At 42.5% G+C, this 16832-nt stretch overlaps 1 protein-coding gene across 1 annotated transcript in view; it reads right to left on the bottom strand.

Moving 5' to 3' along the window:
- Nucleotides 1-16247: 16247 nt before the first annotated feature.
- Nucleotides 16248-16832, bottom strand: part of LOC139541984 (calpain-15-like) — an 89882-nt gene continuing 89297 nt past the window's right edge. The window contains exon 12 of the mRNA XM_071346936.1: nt 16248-16832. This exon is cut by the window's right edge and continues 6910 nt beyond it. The gene's annotated coding sequence lies outside the window, so the exon portion shown is untranslated.

Here is a 16832-nt window from a genome sequence, read left to right as displayed (position 1 = left end):
TTGTTGGGCAATTTAAATGTTTGAATATAAAATTATTGGTGAAAAGATGAAATGTAATTTTAACTTCCAAATGAGAGATTTGGGTTTTCATAAGGTTAGGGCTCTGCTCAATCAGTGGCCCGCCCCTGTGAAGAGACATGGGTGATAAAACTATGAAGACACACCCTTCTCCCTCCACTATATAAAGCCTTGACGAAAATGTAACCTCCTGTTCCAAGTACGCGAGGTCTGCAGCCTCTGCGTTAAAAGGGCAAATAACTTGCTGTTCTGGGTACATTAGGACGACGATCCGATGTCAGAATGGTTCAGATAATAACTACAGAACTAAGCCAACCTCAGCGTGAGCTTTGGTTGCAAATGGTATGAACTTTGAACTCTTATTCACTACAGAAGTGATACCTCCTAGCCGTTGAGTTAGCAACAGCAGCTGCAAACGTGGTCTAGGGAAGAACAGACAGAGTATCCCGTCTACCACAAAACGACGTTACTACAATGTATCCAATTTACCAGCAGAGACTTTCTTCAAAGGACTCTGTTGGGCAACACGGCCTTCCATCTACCACCAACCTACCGAAGCGCAGCTCAGAGTAAATATTTATTGCATTTTCCTTTTCCAAATGGGCGGTAATGTAGAATGCATAAGATTCTGTATTTACGATAGAGTAGCTGCCTACGGCCCGATAGAGACATCGCTTCTCCCTTTGTTCTTCAGTCTTCCCGCTCTTTCACTCAAACCCAACCCATTTTCCTTTGTGTAACCAGCTGTCATATCTGCTCCGTCCGCTAGGGACGTTTTCATTTATGACATAATTTGTAATCAAGGTGATTCATTCTGTGTATATGTAATTCTGTGTGATTAGTTAGGCATTTAGTAAATAAATAATTAAACCCAATTTTGTATTGCTGATTCAACTTGTTAGCCAGGGTTCGTGAAGATAACCAAGAATTTACAACTTTCAGATGAGACTGAAATAAGGTGACGATTAATATTGACTGCTACTGATGTAAAATATTACTAGGTCTTTAAGAGTTTATTCGGAAGATAACAGCTCTATAAATATTATTTTGTGGTGCCCCGACTTTCTAGTTAATTACATTTACATGATTAGCTCAATCAGGTAATATTAATTACAGAGAAAGGATTTTATAGAATAGCATGTTATATCACTTAATCCGGCAGAGCCAAAGACACGACACTGCCATCAAACTGAATGAAGAGGATCATAATAATGAAAATATGGGTAATACTATTACAATAATATCATGTAAACTATGATATAAATAAATACAAATCTAGAGGCACATTTTTTATGGTGTTACATATGGAAAAAGTATAGCATATAGGCCAATGCATATACTGTATGTTTGCAAAGGCAGCCCACAGAAAATGTTTTGAGACTGCAATTAAGCAGAAGGCAGTAAAATCCTAAGGGGCAGGCAACAATGACTGAAAATGTTTGTCTGTACGAAGGTAACTTTTTTTAAACAAAAGTTATAAATTATCTTTACCATTTAACATGCAATCACTTCCCTTTAGTGGTGTTATGGTAGAACTTGCCTCAAAAGTCATATTATATCATGTTAATCACCAATGGCGGAAAACTGACTAAAAGGATATTTTGTGAGTAAAATACACAAAATCGTGTCAACTACTATTGAAAAAGATCCCTCATGGTTGAAATTCTCCAAATTATACCGCCATTCTGTCCTTTAGTAGTTTTATGGTAGAAATTGCCTCAAAAGTCATGTTATATCATGTTAACAAGTGGTTGAAAACTTTTGGAAATTATGTTTTGCTGTTAAAACTTGTCAAATTGATGTCCTCAAATATTGAAAAAGATCTCCAAGGTTGAAATTCTCCAAAAGACATTTCCTTTCAGTCTTGTTGTAAGTCTCTCCAAGATGGCGTAGCAGTCAGACGTCTTCGTCCTTTGTCTTGCCGTGTCCCATGTGTATATATCTTTTTAGATATTTTTCTTCGTATATCTTTTTATATTTTTCTAAACCTCAACTTTAAAATACTCTCCTGCAACCCGCCTCACCCAATGTGGTGTGGATCTGTTTTTTCTAAAGTATTTTTATTTACCTCGGAACCGGAATCCCCCAACAGAAGCTAGCCAGCTCACTAGCTACTAGCTAGTAGTAAGCTAACCACTGCTAGCGGTCATCAACTAACCTTTAGCTCGGAAAGCTCTCGCCAGTTTGTGCAACGCGACTCAAACCAGAGCATACCGGACCTATTTTCTCTCCATATCCCTGGATTCCTACCGCAAGCTCTGAACCTTTTCACCTGGAACATCGCAGCTAGCTAGCTGCAATCCGAGTGACTACTCCTGGCTAACATATGTCCCGAAGCAAGCACCAATTAGCCTGGAGCTAGCCCATGCTAGGCCCATTCTCCCGGCTAGCTGAAGAGGCCCATCAGCCACTCCTGGGCTACAATCCCCGGACCCCTTCTACTGCCGGTACGGGGCACGGAACTCTGCTGATCCTTCACGACTGGACTACCAACGTAGTCCAGCTCAAGGGGGTACTCAACTGGCCTCTACGTCGCGACGTCCCCTGAATGTCCATCTGCTAGCCGCGGCCCGCTAGCTGTCTAGAGAATATTGGACTGTTAGCTGAATAGATCCACTGGCAAATTTCTTGGGCCACTATACCTATTTTGCCAATTGGACATGGACCCCTCCGCTACTCGGAACCCTAATAATCCATCACGACTGGTCTATCGATGTCACCGCACGAGGAGGCTAAAACAGACTTTCCTCCACCGCGACATCCCTCCAAGGCCCTTCTGCTAGCTTGCTAGCCCCGGCCTGCTAGCTGTCTGAATCGCCGTGACTCCAGCCAGCCCAACCACTCACTGGACCCCAATGATCACTTGGCTACGCATGCCTCTGCCTAATATCAATATGCCTTGTCCATTACTGTCCTGGTTAGTGATTACTGTCTTATTTCACTGTAGAGCCTCTAGCCCTGCTCAATATGTCTTAACCAACCATTTAGTTCCACCTCCCACATATGCGGTGACATCACCTGGTTGAAAGAACTCTAGAGACAATATCTTTCTCATCATTACTCAATGCCTAGGTTTACCTCCAATGTACTCACATCCTACCTACCATGTCTGTACATTATGCCTTGAATCTATTCTATCACACCCAGAAACCTACTCCTTTTACTCTCTGTTCCAAACGTACTAGACGACCAGTTCTGATAGCCTTTGGCCGTACCCTTATCCTACTCCTCCTCTGTTCCTCTGGTTATGTAGAGGTTAATCCAGGCCCTGCAGTGCCTAGCTCCACTCCTACTCCCCAGGTGCTCTCATTTGTTGACTTCTGTAACTGTAAAAGCCTTGGTTTCATGCATGTTAACATTAGAAGCCTCCTCCCCAAGTTTGTTTTATTCACTGCTTTAGCACACTCTGCCAACCCGGATGTCCTAGCCGTGTCTGAATCCTAGCTTAGGAAGACCACCAAAAACCCTGAAATTTCCATCCCTAACTATAAAAAGGTAAGTGTATGTGTGGCCGGTGGACATGGACATGGAGGGGTTGAAAAGGGATCCAATATAACATTTTTTAAAATGGGGGATAATACATCAAAGGCAAATGTATTAGCCAGGGATCAGATCCCAATTCATATTAGATGGGATCAAATTCCATGTCAAACAAAGTCAATTCATGAATTGAATGAAACGTGTCTTACAGCCATTTTACACTGTTGTGCTACCCAATCTGAAGGACCACTTCTGACCACTGAGGCACAGATCCCCTATTTTTAGAATGGAGCATTTGGCCTGCCATGTATGGGGAGAGTTGAGGGAGGGGCAGAGGTAGGTTGGTTCAGGAAGCATGGCCCATGAAACACACATTACAATGTATTTAAAATAATAAAGCCTTGAATAAGGTATACTTATTCAACTTGAAATATCAGTAGAAAATATATAGTTCTGTTCGATATGTTATTGGAAACAGATCCAGATGAATGTTTTTTAAAAGCATGCACATAATGGAATGGCATATTCCTTTTAGTATGAAAAATATTACAGCTTATAAGTAAACATGTTAACATAAAATCATCATGGCCTTGACCACATCTGAATCAGTCACTCGTGTGACTATTGTCCTGGTCCGCAATAGTCATTGTAAAACCCATGGGGACGTTCAGTGTATACATGTTGGGATAACAGCAACACGAGGCAGGAGAGAGACCATGGACACATGATAGGCTACCCGGTAATTATCTATCAATAAATGATCCATCAATAAAATCAATTACCTCTTGGTATCGGTCATTCTAACTCTTGAAGTGTAAACACACGTTGCTGAATGACTCTTCTTGCGGAGTTTGCTTGAGTCGCAGACCCTTCCCGTTTCGTCAGGTGGTTGCAGTTCTTGCATAGAAACTTTCCCTGGAACCCATTCCACTGATTTCATCCACAGAGTTGGGCGCAGACTTGAGTTTTTGAAATTAACAGCCGACTCCTTTGAGTCGCTATGCAGTTAATTTTTTTTTTAATGATTATTATAATTTTTTACCTTTATTTTTCTAGGCAAGTCAGTTAAGAACAATTTCGTATTTACAATGACGGCCTGCCAGGGAGCAGTGGGTTAGCTGCCTTGTTCAGGGGCAGAATGACAGGTTTTTACATTGTCAGCTCAGGGATTCGATTCAACAACCTTTCAGTTACTAGTCCAACGCTCTAACCACTAGGCTACATGCCCACCCTACTGTTGATGCTTCAAAATGTAAATTCTTAAACCCTTACGTGTACCTATGTTAGCTCTCTGTTGTTGCGTGCCTTTCGTTTGCTGAAATCCCTACTTTATAATAAAAATGTAATCAAATACAAACACAGACTGTTTCCTTGTTGAGATTCAATTGACACGTGTATTAGCGCTGATTAGGAAACAGGTGGTTGTATTTGATTAAGGATTTATTAAACAGTATGGATTTCGGCAAACAAAGAAAGTCACGTAACAACAGTGGACAGACATAGGTACATGGTAAAGGTTAATCAAAATGTGCATTTTTAAAGTATCGACTGCATAGTGACTCGAAGGAGCCAGAACTGGAATCTGCGCTCAAATCCGTGGATGAAATCATCGTGGAGTTGAGGTACCTGGAAAGATTTTTATGTGCTTTACATAATCTCCAGTTTAGATATTTTTTTTCTGTAGGCCTAAATATCCTTAGTGAACCTTTTTAAAATAGCCATTTTAAAATTGTACTTTATCAGACAGATAGGATTTTTGACCGTATACAAGAGTGCATTTACGATTTTAATCCACTAGAGAGAGATGTAGATCTATTCAAGATCGAGTCAATGTGATGGAATGGATACCACATATGCACTCCTCGCTTTCGACACAGAATGATTCATAATTCAACTTCAGATAACAATGGGCAATTTTCACACTTTTGGAACATTCACTTATTTGTGTAAGATGTTTATAGTATAAAAAAAACCATACATAAATGTTAAGTTTCACTATTCAGATGCAAATAACATAACATGTAGGCTTTAATAGCAAACAAAGTGAATGATTAAGTATTAAAACTAAATGCACAGGCACCACAAAGGTACAGAGCTTCATTGGTTTATCATACACAAAAGATACAATGAACACTATGAGATGGGAACAGGGGCATCGTTGCCCCATTATTTTATTTTTTATGTGGGGTCTCTGCGTCAGGCTCCATCTTTGCCATGATGATGTCACTATTTACTCCTTCATTAGCTGTCAACCTGACCTCTCTCTATTTTTCTCTGGGGAGAGCAGGGGACCATGGGAACAACAGGCACTTCTTCCGGTTGGATCTGTAGCAGGTCGATATGTCAACCATTACTCCGTTCTACCTCACTGTGCTTTGGATGTGGAACAAGACTATCTGTTTACAGAGACGTTTCACGGCCAGGAGCAAGGATAATGGAGGAGCCACTGTTTCACAACCCACTTATCGGGACCAGAGTGGTGACCTCTGCCAGCTTGCTGGCCAGGCTTGTGAGAGCAGGGCTCACTGAGGGGTGACCTCTAAGAAATGGCTGGGTGGAAATCTGCAGGCGACATGGCTTCCTCCATAAAGTCCACCAGGCTGCTGCAGCAGGTGGTTTAATGGGTACTTGCTACACTGCCAGGATCGTTCAGAGAGCTGCTGAGGAGTAGGCAGAGACTGATGGCGCCAAAGAGGATGGCTGACATTTTACATGCTCCTAACCAACTGTGCTATTTTGTTATTTTTTTTGCATTGTTTGTAACTTATTAAAACATTTATTTTGCACATAAAGTTGTTGCTACCATCTCTTATGACCGGAAAAAACTTCTGGACATCAGAACAGCGACTACTCACCTTGAACTGGAAGAAGTTTTTTTACTTTAACGAGTTCGACGAGAAGGATATACTGCTTTCCTGGGAACAAGCCCAAATCCCCGTCATTTGCGTGACGAAAAGACGGAGGAAAAGGGGGCGCAGGGTTGGCTGCCTTCTGAGAATCCGTAGGGGGACGAGTAAACTCCCACTGCCATCCGTTCTACTGGCAGTATGCAATCATTGAAAAATACAATTGATGACCTACGATTACGATTATCCTACCAACGGGACATTAAAAACTGTAATATCTTATGTTTCACCGAGTCGTGGCGACGACACGGATAATATAGAGCAGGCGGGATTTTCCATGCACCGGCAGAACAGAGAAGAAGTTACGTCTGGTAAGACGAGGGGTGGGAGTGTGAGTCTATTTGTCAATAACAGCTGGTGCGCGATGTCCAATATTCAAGAAGTCTCGAGGTATAGATCGCCAGAGGTAGAGTATCTTATGATAAGCTGTAGACCACACCATCTACCAAGAGAGTTCTCATCTATATTATTCGTAGCTGTCTATTTACCACAACAGATCAATGCTGGCACTAAGACTGCACTCAACCAACTCTTTAAGGCAATAAGCAAACAAGAAAATGCTCATCCAGAAGTGGCGCTCTTAGTGGCAGGGAACTTTAATGCAGATAAACTTAAATCAGTTTTGCCAAATTTTTACCAGCATGTTACATGTGCCATCAGATGAAAAAAAAAAACTCTAGACCACCTTTACTCCACATATACAAAATCTCTCCCCCACTCTCCATTTGGCAAATCTGACCATAATTCCATTCTCCTGATTATAAGCAAAAACTAAAGCAGGAAGTAGCAGTGACTTGCTCAATACGGAAGTGGTCAGATGATGTGGATGCTACGCTACAGGACTGTTTTGCTAGCACAGACTGGAATATGATCCAGGATTCATCCAATGGCATTGAGTAGTATACCACCTCAGTCATCGGGTTCATCAACAAGTGCATCGACTACATCGTCCCCATAGTGACCATATGTACAGAACATATCCCAACCAGAAGCCATGGATTACAGGCAACATTCGCATCGAGCAAAAGGATAGAGCTGCCGCTTTCAAAGAGCGGGACACTAATCCGGACGCTTATAAGAAATCCCGCTATGCCCTCCGACAAACCATCAAACAAGCAAAGCGTCAATACAGGATTAAGATGGAATCCTACTACAATGGCTCTGACGCTCGTCGGATGTGGCAGGGCTTGAAAACTATTACGGACTACAAAGGGAAACGCAGACGCGAGCTGCCCTGTGACGTGAGCCAACCAGACGAGCTAAATGCCTTTTATGCTCGCTTTGAGGCAAGCAACACTGAAGCATGCACGAGAGCACCAGCTGTTCTGGATGACTGTGATAACGCTCTCTGTACCCGATGTGAGCAAGACCTTAAAAAAGGTCAACATTCACAAAGCTTCGGGGCCAGACGGATTACCAGGACGTGTACTCAAAGCATGCGCGGACCAACTGGCAAGTGTCTTCACTGACATTTTCAACCTCTCCCTGACCGACTCTGTATTACCTACATGTTACAAGCAGACACCATAGTCCCTGTGCTCAAGGAAGCGGAGGTAACATGCCTAAATGATTACCTCCCGTAGCACTCACGTCAGTAGTTATGAAGTGCTTTGAAAGGCTGGTCATGGCTCACATTAACAGCATCCTCCCGGATACCCTAGACCCACTCCAATTCACATACCGTCCCAACAGATCCACAGATGACGCAATCTCAATCGCATTCCACACTGCCCTTTCCCAACTGGACAAAAGGGTTACATACAGTGGGGAGAACAAGTATTTGATACACTGCCGATTTTGCAGGTTTTCCTACTTACAAAGCATGTAGAGGTCTGTCATTTTTATCATAGGTACACTTCAACTGTGAGAGACGGAATCTAAAACAAAAATCCAGAAAATCACATTGTATGATTTTTAAGTAATTAATTTGCATTTTATTGCATGACATAAGTATTTGATCACCTACCAACCAGTAAGAATTCCGGCTCTCACAGACCTGTTAGTTTTTCTTTAAGAAGCCCTCCTGTTCTCCACTCATTACCTGTATTAACTGCACCTGTTTGAACTCGTTACCTGTATAAAAGACACCTGTCCACACACTCAATCAAACAGACTCCAACCTCTCCACAATGGCCAAGACCAGAGAGCTGTGTAAGGACATCAGGGATAAAATTGTAGACCTGCACAAGGCTGGGATGGGCTACAGGACAATAGGCAAGCAGCTTGGTGAGAAGGCAACAACTGTTGGCACAATTATTAGAAAATGGAAGACGGTCAAGATGACGGTCAATCACACTCGGTCTGGGGCTCCATGCAAGAACTCACCTCGTGGGGCATCAATGATCATGAGGAATGTGAGGGATCAGCCCAGAACTACACGGCAGGACCTGGTCAATGACCTGAAGAGAGCTGGGACCACAGTCTCAAAGAAAACCATTAGTAACACACTACGCCGTCATGGATTAAAATCCTGCAGCGCACGCAAGGTCCCCCTGCTCAAGCCAGCGCATGTCCAGGCCCGTCTGAAGTTTGCCAATGACCATCTGGATGATCCAGAGGAGGAATGGGAGAAGGTCATGTGGTCTGATGAGACAAAAATAGAGCTTTTTGCTCTAAACTCCACTCGCCGTGTTTGGAGGAATAGAAGGATGAGTACAACCCCAAGAACACCATCCCAACCGTGAAGCATGGAGGTGGAAACATCATTCTTTGGGGATGCTTTTCTGCAAAGGGGACAGGACGACTGCACCGTATTGAGGGGAGGATGGATGGGGCCATGTATCGCGAGATCTTGACCAACAACCTCCTTCCCTCAGTAAGAGCATTGAAGATGGGTCGTGGCTGGGTCTTCCAGCATGACAACGACCCGAAACACACAGCCAGGGCAACTAAGGAGTGGCTCCGTAAGAAGCATCTCAAGGTCCTGGAGTGGCCTAGCCAGTCTCCAGACCTGAACCCAATAGAAAATCTTTGGAGGGAGCCGAAAGTCCGTATTGCCCAGCGACAGCCCCGAAACCTGAAGGATCTGGAGAAGGTCTGTATGGAGGAGTGGGCCAAAATCCCTGCTGCAGTGTGTGCAAACCTGGTCAAGAACTACAGGAAACGTATGATCTCTGTAATTGCAAACTAAGGTTTCTGTACCAAATATTCAGTTCTGCTTTTCTGATGTATCAAATACTTATGTCATGCAATAAAATGCAAATTAATTACTTAAAAATCATACAATGTGATTTTCTGGATTTTTGTTTTAGATTCCATCTCTCACAGTTGAAGTGTACCTATGATAAAAATTACAGACCTCTACATGCTTTGTAAGTAGGAAAACCTGCAAAATTGTCAGTGTATCAAATACTTGTTCTCCCCACTGTATGTGACTGCTGTTCATTGACTACAGCTCAGCGTTCAACACCATAGGGCTCACGAAGATCATCACTAAGCTAAGGACCCTGGGACTAAACACCTCCTTCTGCAACTAGATCCTGGACTTCCTGATGGATGGCCCCAGGTGGTAAAGATATGCAACAGCACGTCTGCCACGCTGATCCTCAACACAGGGGCTCCTCATGTGTGTGTACTTAGTCCCTTCCTGTACTCCCTATTCACCCACGACTGCGTGGCCAAACACGACTCCAACACCATCATTAAGTTTGCTGACGACACAACAGTGGTAGGCCTGATCACCAACAACGATGAGACAGCCTATAGGGAGGAGGTCAGAGAACTGGCAGTGCGGTGCCAGGACAACAACCTCTTCCTCAATGTGATCAAGACAAAGGAGCTGATCATGGACTACAGGAAAAGGCGAGCCGAACAGGGCTGTAGTGGAGCGGGTCGAGAGTTTCAAGTTCCTTGGTGTCCACATCACCAACGAACTATCATGGTCTAAACACACCAAGACAGTCGTGAAGAGGGCACTACAAAACATTTTCCCCATCAGGAGACTGAAAAGATTTGGCATGGGTCCCCAGATCCTCAAAAAGTTCTACAGCTGCACCATTGAGAGCATCCTGACCGGTTGCATCACCGCCTGATATGCCAACTGCTCGTCATCTGGCCATAAGGCGCTACAGAGGGTGGTGCGTGCGGCCCAGTACATCACTGGGGCCAAGCTTCCTGCCATCCAGGACATACAGTTGAAGTCGGAAGTTTACATACACACATACACATCTCCTTTGTGCATGACACAACTCATTTTTCCAACAATTGTTTACAGACAGATTATTTCACTTAATCACAATTCCAGTGCATCAGAAGTTTACATACACTAAGCTGACTGCCTTTAAACAGCTCATAAAATTCCAGAAAATGATGTCATGGCTTTAGAAGCTTCTGATAGGCTAATTGACATCATTTGAGTGAATTGGAGGTGTACCTGTGGATGTATTTCAAAGCCTACCTTCAAACTCGGTTTGCAACTGCGCATGGGGACAAAGATTGTACTTTTTTGAGAAATGTCCTCTGGTCTAATGCTGGAGGAAACAGGTACAAAAGTATCTATATCCACAGTAAAATGAGCCCTATCGACATACCCTGAAAGGCCGCTCAGCAAGGAAGAAGCCACTGCTCCAAAACCGCCATCAAAAAACCAGACTACGGTTTGCAACTGCACATGGGGACAAAGATCGTACTTTTAGGAAAAATGCCCTCAGGTCTGATGAAACAAAAATAGAACTGTTTGGCCATAATGACCCTCGATATGTATGGAGTTAAAAGTAGGAGGCGTGCAAGCCGAAGAACACCATCCCAACCGTGTGAAGCATGGGGGTGGCAGCATCATGTTGTGGGGGTGCTTTTCTGCAGGAGGGACTGGTGCACTTCACAAAATAGAGGGCATCATGAGAGAGGAAAATTATGTGGATATATTGAAGCAACATCTCAAGACATCAGTCAGGAAGTTAAAGCTTTGTCGCAAATGGTCTCCAAATGGACAATGACCCCAAGCATACTTCCAAAGTTGTGGCAAAATGGCTTAAAGACAACAAAGTCAAGGTATTGGAGTGGCCATCACAAAGCCCTGACCTCAATCCTATAGAAAATGTGTGGGCAGAACTGAAAAAGTGTGTGCTAGGAAGGAGGTCTATAAACCTGACTCAGTTACACCAGCTCTGTCAGGAGGAATGGGCCAAAATTCACCCAACTTGTTGTGGAAGGCTACCTGAAACGTTTGACCCAAGTCAAACAATTTAAAGGCAATGCTACCAAATACTAATTGAGTGTATGTCAACTTCTGACCCACTGGGAATGTGATGAAAGAAATAAAAGCGGAAATAAATCATTCTCTCTACTATTATTCTGACATTTCACATTCTTAAAATAAAGTGGTGATCTTAACTGACATAAAACAAGGAATTTTTACTGGGATTAAATGTCAGGAATTGTGAAAAACTGAGTTTAAATGTATTTGGCTAAGGTGTATGTAAACTTCCGACTTCAACTATATATACCAGGCGGTGTCAGAGGAAAGCCCATAACCTTTGTCAGAGATTCCAGTCACCCAAGCCATAGACTGTTTTCTCTGCTACCGCATGGCAAGCGGTACCGGAGCGCCAAGTCTAGGACCAAAAGGCTCCTCAACAGCTTCAACCCCCAAGCCAAGCAAATGCTGAACAATTAATCAAATGGCCACCGGAATATTTACATTGACCCCTCCCCTCCATTTGTTTTGTACATTGCTGCTACTCACTGTTTATTATCTATACATAGTCACTTCACCTCTACCTACATGTACAAATTACCTCAACTGACATGTACCCCCACACACTGACACAGTATCGTTAACCCCTGTATATAGCCTCGTTATTGTTATTTTATTGTGTTACTTTTCATAATTTTTGACTTTAGTTTTTTGGTAAATATTTTCTTCACTCTTTTTGAACCGTATTGTTGGTTAAGGGCTTGTAAGTAACCATTTCACGTTAAACACTTGTTGTATTCGGCACATGTGACAAATACATTTTGATTTGATTTGATTTTGACTCGATTGTCTAACCCCGAATGACCTACAGTGGGGAGAACAAGTATTTGATACACTGCCGATTTTGCAGGTTTTCCAACTTACAAAGCATGTAGAGGTCTGTAATTTTTATCATAGGTACACTTCAACTGTGAGAGACGGAATCTAAAACAAAAATCCAGAAAATCACATTGTATGATTTTTAAGTAATTAATTTGCATTTTATTGCATGACATAAGTATTTGATACATCAGAAAAGCAGAACTTAATATTTGGTACAGAAACCTTTGTTTGCAATTACAAAGATCATACGTTTCCTGTAGTTATTGACCAGGTTTGCACACACTGCAGCAGGGATTTTGGCCCACTCCTCCATACAGACCTTCTCCAGATCCTTCAGGTTTCGGGGCTGTCGCTGGGCAATACGGACTTTCAGCTCCCTCCAAAGATTTTCTATTGGGTTCAGGTCTGGAGACTGGCTAGGCCACTCCAGGACCTTGAGATGCTTCTTACGGAGCCACTCCTTAGTTGCCCTGGCTGTGTGTTTCGGGTCGTTGTCATGCTGGAAGATCCAGCCACGACCCATCTTCAATGCTCTTACTGAGGGAAGGAGGTTTTTAGCCAAGATCTCGCGATACATGGCCCCATCCATCCTCCCCTCAATATGGTGCAGTCGTCCTGTCCCCTTTGCAGAAAAGCATCCCCAAAGAATGATGTTTCCACCTCCATGCTTCACGGTTGGGAGGGTGTTCTTGGGGTTGTACTCAACCTTCTTCTTCCTCCAAACACGGCGAGTGGAGTTTAGACCAAAAAGCTCTATTTTTGTCTCATCAGACCACATGACCTCCCATTCCTTTTCTGGATCATCCAGATGGTCATTGGCAAACTTCAGACGGGCCTGGAAATGCGCTGGCTTGAGCAGGGGGACCTTGCATGCGCTGCAGGATTTCAATCCATGACGGTGTAGTGTGTTACTAATGGTTTTCTTTGAGACTGTGGTCCCAGCTCTCTTCAGGTCATTGACCAGGTCCTGCCGTGTAGTTATGGGCTGATCCCTCACCTTTCTCATGATCATTGATGCCCCACGAGGTGAGATCTTGCATGGAGCCCCAGACCGAGGGTGGTTGACCGTCATCTTCAACTTCTTCCATTTTCTAATAATTGCGCCAACAGTTGTTGCCTTCTCACCAAGCTGCTTGCCTATTGTCCTGTAGCCCATCCCAGCCTTGTGCAGGTCTACAATTTTATCCCTGATGTCCTTACACAGCTCTCTGGTCTTGGCCATTGTGGAGAGATTGGAGTCTGTTTGATTGAGTGTGTGTACAGGTGTCTTTTATACAGGTAACAAGTTCAAACAGGTGCAGTTAATACAGGTAATGAGTGGAGAACAGGAGGGCTTCTTAAAGAAAAACTAACAGGTCTGTGAGAGCCGGAATTCTTACTGGTTGGTAGGTGATCAAATACTTATGTCATGCAATAAAATGCAAATTAATTACTTAAAAATCATACAATGTGATTTTTTGGATTTTTGTTTTAGATTCCGTCTCTCACAGTTGAAGTGTACCTATGATAAAAATTACAGACCTCTACATGCTTTGTAAGTAGGAAAACCTTCAAAATCGGCAGTGTATCAAATACTTGTTCTCCCCACTGTACCTCCTACCTACCTCCTTTCACCATAAGGCGTGGAAGACCAGGAAACATGAGTGGTGTACAGCTCCATACCTCAGTGCTCTTAGCTAGCTCGGCAAATAGCCTTCCCGTAAACTCTGAGCCGTCCGCATGGTCCTAAAACCAGCCTACTAATCACGCTAAACTTAATTTGCCTTCTAATCGGGATTCGATTGTTTTTAGTAGCCAGTCAAATTAATTCAGAAATTATTGCACTCTCACAAATACGCTTTCTCCCCACACAGATCTCTCTTCTCCCTCTCACACCAATTTTTCAGTTTACTCTCCATAATGGTTGTCACTAGTTCAAACAGCCACAAAGTCATAATTATAGCTAAACCCTGCCCATTTCTACAATTTCTTCTTAAAATCAGATTGTAATCCTAACCTTAAATGCCTAATCCTAACCTTAAATTAAGACCAAAAAGCATTTTTGTTGTTGCCAGTTTTTACTTTGTGGCTGTGACATCTGACTTTGTGGCTGTGATATCTAGTGGAAACCCTCAAATCCAACTTGCTCTCTCAACTGCTGACTATCATCACAGATGATCCATTATATTGACCAGACACTTGTGGCTGCTCTAACAATGAAAATAATGGGAAGGCAGTTGGCTATATCGTTAAAAAAAACATTTAAACCAAAATTTGCTTTTTGGTTTTACGGTTAGGCATAAGGTTGGCAGTGTGGTTAAGGTTAGGGGTAGAATCACATTTGAAGAAGATCAATTGTAGAAATAGGCTTATAGGTTTATGAATTTGTGGCTGTGGTAACTACGTAGTGACGATCAGGCACTCCGTTATAAAATGTTTTTTCTCAAAGTTGCCTGGGATGTTACGTGTCCTACTTATATCAGTACACTCATAACAACCTAATCATTACGAAACTTCTATTCGATCAAATTATCCACACTTAGAAAATAAGGCATACATTTTTTTGTTAACCAAATTTGACACTCATTGACCTCCATGCAAAAGAATGCCACCGGCTGGAGAAGACGGATTTTGGTCTCAGTTATCCCTCTCGCTTCGCCTCGTCCTGTCTGCCATGATTTTATAACAGGGGGAAATTCTAGCTAATGAACCCAGTAGCAGCAGTCTACTGAAACACAGTTGGTCAGGCTCTCTTACTGGATTTTTGACCACAGAAGATGAAAGGGGTCGTTGAAAGGTGAACAATCGCTGACAATAAAGAGGTAAGTTCGATTGCGTTTAAGTAGAGAAACCAACCAACTAGCTAGCTTATCAACTATGATTTGAAAGTTGAAATTGAAGTAGGTAGATATTTATTAAAGCAGGCTATTGATTAGGCAAGCTAGGTTAACGTCAGCTAGCTAGGAAGCGAACTAGGTAACGTTTAACTGGATAAAACCTGTGGTTTAACCAAAGATGGTTTTGTTTGCTATACCGTCTTTGGTTTAACTAAGAGCATTATAGCTAAGTCAACGAGGGGTTTAGTAGAAGAATAATACTGGGTGGCAGAGGAAGGGGGAGGTATTGTGAAAATAGACAGGGAAGGCAGTCACTGTGGTAGAGGGCCGTGATTGAGGAGGGGGAGCCAAGAGAGGTCAGGCTCTGAACCAAATAATAGCCAATGTGTAAACTGGTAACTGCATACTTTGAGATAGTCATATTGAAATACAGATTTGATCACTTTTACTGTGTCAGTTTTTGTGCAGTATTTTGTGTATGCCAGTGACCCAAAATCTCAAATAATCTATTTTAAATTCAGACTGTAGCACAACAAAATGTGGATAAAGTCAAGCGGTGGGAATACTTTCTGAAGGCACTGTAAACTGAAGGGCGGTAACTGGGTCTCCCCTATCCTATTCTTTCCTATTCGGATGCACTGATGACAAGAGTTCACCTAACAGGATGGCAATACCCTGGTAATGGAAACCCTGGAGAACAGAGCTCCATTAGGGAACAGCAGGAGATACCTCAGAAATGACTCGACCAGCCTGTGGCCCTTGACGCCAAATCCCAACTGCAACAATGAGTCAATCCCCCCCTTGGCCACTTGCATTAGCGTGTGTAGCATCTTGCAGGGTGTGTACTGTCAATATCAATATAAGGGTGTATTGTCAGTCTCTAGACCCACCTGAAAAGGTTTACATGACTGTATAACAATCTATACACTAAATATATACATAGAATTACAGGGATATGCCAAAAATATAGAGCATCAATTTATAAAGATTTTGTATTTTATTTTTGTGGAGTGCATTCTATATAGTATTTATTACAGAGTACATAACATGCATAAAACTTATGTTGTAAGTTATTCTGTAAAATACAAATCACCTTTATCTATAATAATCACATTGTAATAACAAAGTTATATTTCTACACAGTATTAGAAAATACATTTACATTATGCCGTGCAATATACTGTATATTTTGATATTTATTGCTCTCTTAGAAAAGTTTGATATAGAATGAGGCTTACAGAAGCTTGGTGAACATGAGAGGGTACACCCTGAGAGTTTTGAAACTCTATATTTGACAGGACTGGCTCCAAAGGCACTACAGAAATGAATTAAAGGCTAAATTAACTTGACATGCTCTGGAGTATACGTCTACCCACATACTGGCTATACCGTGTAGGCCTGTGTAACGTTGAACTGTAAAGAGGTACAGAAGTTCATTACTGGAACTTCACATACACTGCTTCACACTTCTTTGAAACTGTATCTTAGTCAGAATAAGGCATATTCATATGCAAAAAAATGCATTGCATAATTCATTCTAAAGGATCAAGGCACAAGGCGAAACAGTGTTTATTCATCCAAAGGATTAGGCAAGAG

Source organism: Salvelinus alpinus, chromosome 17 (assembly GCF_045679555.1).
Source record: "Salvelinus alpinus chromosome 17, SLU_Salpinus.1, whole genome shotgun sequence".
Lineage (NCBI taxonomy): Eukaryota > Metazoa > Chordata > Actinopteri > Salmoniformes > Salmonidae > Salvelinus > Salvelinus alpinus.
Note: the sequence above shows the minus strand (reverse complement) of the source record. Positions and strands in the feature narration are given on the sequence as shown.